Here is a 4,465-nt window from a genome sequence, read left to right as displayed (position 1 = left end):
GTAATACCATCATCAGCTCAAAGCAAGTCTGTTGTTGTGACCTAAATCAGAGCTTAAATGAGAGCTATGAATAAGTCATGAATTGGTAGTTTGTGATTGGTTGGCCACAGTGTTTTGTAAGAAGTTTAAAGAAGCTTATACTTAGTGAAAATCCAGGCTAATGCAATTAGCATGGGTTACTAACCATGTTAATAAACTCTTCTTGTTGTAGTGGTGAAGTTTTGGGCCAAGTGATAAGGGGATGTGGGGTCTTGTCTAACTTCTACCATTCATGAAGCTGAAACTTTTTAATAGATCGAAGTAGCCCAAGGCTCAGGACAAGTATCCCAGAAAGCATTCTGGTTTTTAAAGGTTTACATAGACTTTGTTCATATAGTTATTTGGTGAATCTTCAAAATTAATCTACACCAGGAATTCAGCCTAGAGTGGGAGGAATAGCAAGTACATATACTGGAATTGTACCTGCTGCAACCTGAAAGCCTGCCAGAACCTGTCCATCAAGCTGGGTAACTGCAGGTTCTTTAGACATGCAAGGATGAGAGATTTCTGTGTAATGTCTCAGGTCCTGTAAAATAAATGAGCAGTCACAACGCCATAAATGCACAATTCTCAAGCTGATCGTTCAGGGGTCAGTACTCGGGGGAAGTAATTTTAGTGATAGACTTCAAGCCTACCATGGGTCTAATAAAAGTATAGGACCGTATTTTAGACCTCTTGATAGCATACGTATTCATTTCAAAGCCTATTATAAACTTAATTATTAAAATGTTTACTTTTATTCATCTATGTAGCAGTTTTCCTTGAATCCCATAAGCAAAACTTAGTAATATAATTTATCATTCATTATTAAAAGTGAAATAAACAATGTTAAAATGCACATAAAATGGACAAATTGGGATTTATGGTCATACCCTAATTATAACTCTTACCAGATTTAATTTAATTGGTATGCTTGCCTTTTCAAGTGGACTGTAAGTTTATTGAAAGAAAATACCATACACATATTTACATTACATATATTTAATGAGTCTAAAGGCACTGATAAGGTTCACGTTAGTTTGAACCAATAGAGTATAAAACATACCAAATATACCCCATCCCCTAGGTAACATGAAGTGCCTAGCCTGCCGTGTAAGACTGCAACACCACTCCCTGCCTCTCCCCAGAGTGTGCATGCTGGGCTTTCTGCAGCCAGTTACATGAACTTATTGTGACTGTCCAGCGCTGCATGGGTAGAGAATACTTGTGGACAAAGGATCAGCTAGAGAATAAACAGCAGCCATAGGTAGAACACAGAATGCTTGGCCAAGTAATCAGCCTAGAATAATGCATTCCTTCTTCCCCTATCAGCTCTCCTGGCTTGTTTGCTTTATTTAATTGATTAATTGATTAGCTTGTTGAAAGAAAAAATGTTCTTAATAACTTTATTTGTGTTTTCATTTATTCACTTCTTATTTTGTTCGACCTCCTCAGCCAGGTTTCTGCTGCACCCAAGGTAGAATCTAAATTCATAGTGTACGCTCAAATTTAATAATTGGCAACTTGCTCACAGGCCATAGCTACTCAGTAGTTTAGTTCCATTCTTTTTTTAACTTTCAAAATTACATGTTATTATTAATAACTTATATAGTCAAGTTGTTTTACATATAGACACATTAATCCTTATAAGTGTTCAATATTCCTTATGTTCCAACTGTCATCATACAATCATTTTTTTTATTAAAGTGCATTTAAAGTTCCTTTAGTTAAGGTGACAAATATTCCAAGGTTTTGATTTCTTGCTCTGACAGCTGTTGCTCAGTTGGTTGAGCATCGTGCCACAAAGCGAGAGGTCACAGGTTTGATTCTGGTCAGGGCACATGCCTGGGGCACATGTGAGAGGTAACCATCAATGTTTCTCCCCCTCTCTCTCTCCTTCCCTTTCCCTCTCTCTAAAAATAAATAAAGAAAATCTTAAAAATGTAAAAAATATGATTTTTTAATTGCTGACACTGTAACAGATGCCCCCCACTTTCCTTTCTTTTGCCCCCTGCTCCCCAGTCCCTGGCCCCCTTCCCTTGGCCTTTACCACACTGTTTTCTGTGTCCATGGGTCGTGCATATACGTTCTTTGGCTAATTCCTTCACCTTTTTTCATCCAGTCGCCCCATATTGCCAGCCAAAAGTGCCGGGAAGCCACCTCTGAATGCTTGGAAAACTGTCCACAGGGAAATGTTGCTCCGTGGAATTTGCTGCGAAGCTGCCCTCGAAAGTGCAGAGAAAGTTGCCCAGTGGGGGGGGTGTCGTGCAGCAGAACTCACTGGTGGGAAGGGGCACCCCTGGGTGTCCCATGTACTGCCGGATATTTGTGCACGAACGGAGCAGGCAGAGAAAGGCACACTAAAAGCCTTTTTTTCCTGCAGAGCTCTCTAGAGCCATCTGCTGACAGCACACATTATGTCATCTGAGAAAAGGAAAATGCTTAAGGCTGCAGCCCCAGTATTGCAAGCAGGATAGTGAAGGTGGATCTGCAGGTGAGAGGTATACAGTTGATAGCGGGCCCAGATTAGCTAAGAGTGGTTTCTTTTTCCTAAGTGAAAGCGAGGGACTTTGCGAGCCTTGGAACCCACTGATATATCCAATAAGGAAAAATGGGTCCTTGAAATAATTTTACATAGAACTTTATATAGGTGTCTAAACTACAAAAACAAACAAAAAAATCATTGATGTTTAGCTTTGAGAACATTCCTTTGAAATATTTAAGTATTCTTAACCAGGGAAAGTACTGGAATTTTCAGTTTCAGCCCATGAAGATGTTCTGTTGGAAAACAATTTTCTTGTAAAAGAAACAGCCTGCCCACAAACAGTCCATTCCCTAAGAGGAAAATCTGTGGTGTCTTAAAAATTGAGTTCCGATTGTATCTGCGTGGTTAGGGCCACGCTGACTTTTACGTACTGCCGAATCCTCTAAGACAGAAACTGTATTCCATCCAACATGACCAGACAGGATACACAGGCTGTCGACTGAGGTTGCATGTACAACACATCATAGACTGTAAACTAGCACGTAAAAAGCATTCCAGAGGGTTTTCTGTTTTGACTGTGTTTTTGCTATTGTCATTTAAGTCCCATAAAATTGTTGCAACTCCACTGGTAGGAATGGTTCTTAAAAGCTGTTGAAGGGATATTGCAGAACTCAACAGGCGGGCCAATCTACAGTTTACTCTTTGTAGTTCTCTGTGACTACTGGCTTTTGCTATAAAATAAGAGACCCTAACCATAATCTATAGGAAAACTAACTCCATCCCAAGTGCATCTGAACATCGTTAGAAACTCAGACAGCTGTTAGCCCCAGGGAGGTCTTCGAAGACGACATACTACTTTTGCAATGTTCTGAGTCTTTATTATCCAGAGTTTGTTTTGTGGTGGTTGCAGAACCAGTAAGAGAACTAAACTGGGGCAAAGTTTTGCTATTTCCTAGGATATTACACAAAAATATGCCCAAATCCTAAATGTCAGAAAGAATGTTATATGTAGTTGAGCTTATTTTTGTGCTTAGATTTCTAGAGTTTACCAACTAACATAAAAATTAACCATATCTCAGAGTTAATTTATAAAGGCTTAAGAGGTTCTGAATATCATTACTGTATTTCCCAATCATGAACAGTCAATTGTAATTGAAACAGAATAAAAATACAGTATGGGTAAAGCTAAAGTGTTTGCATCTCTTATTTCCATGTAAACGGTACAGCTGAAAGCGCAGATGTGTTGGGTACTAGAGAGTGGAATGCAGGCTGCTTAACACATGTTGTTTTTGTGAAGTTTCTATGACAGTGTTGTCATCTAATTAAGTAGTGAGGTTCTCCCTCCCCTCAAGTTAACTCCTCATCTCTTAATTACTTCAAATACTGGTTTCATTTTGTTTGCATGTATTTTTAGCTTGCAGCATTTTTGTGGTTTACTAATGTGAAAAAAAATTATAGTAGGGGTACTCTCCTCCAGATACTCCAGATTACTCTCCTCTGTAATACTGCAGAGTCCATAGTAGAAAAGTTACATTTTCTGTGTTTGGGAACATTTTCAAGAACTCTTACTCATTGCACAGTCAGTTGGTTTTATTTGTTTTATGTGGAATATTTCCTTACAAATATGGCAACGTGTTAGCACTTCAGAGTAAGAGAAGAACCTTCCTTCCTTCCTTCTTCTTTCTTTCTTTCCTCTCTCCCTCCCTCCCTCACTTCCTGCCTTCCTGCCTGCCTTCCTTCTTCCCTTCCTTCTTTTCTCCTTCTCTCTCCCTCCCTTCTTTCTTTCATTTTATATTCAAGATGATTCACATCACTTTTTACCCTAACAGAACCTATTCATGAGATTCACAAACCTCCAAATCAAATCAATAAAAGTATAAAGGCATACATTTATCTTTTTACACTTGTATAAATGGAAAAGTTAGTCATCTACTTTTTTGTCTTGAGAATCGAACCCAGGTG

This window comes from Desmodus rotundus, chromosome 2 (genome assembly GCF_022682495.2).
Source record: "Desmodus rotundus isolate HL8 chromosome 2, HLdesRot8A.1, whole genome shotgun sequence".
Classification (NCBI taxonomy): Eukaryota; Metazoa; Chordata; class Mammalia; order Chiroptera; family Phyllostomidae; genus Desmodus; species Desmodus rotundus.
The sequence above is the reverse complement of the archived record's forward strand: the minus strand, read 5'-3'. Positions refer to the sequence as shown.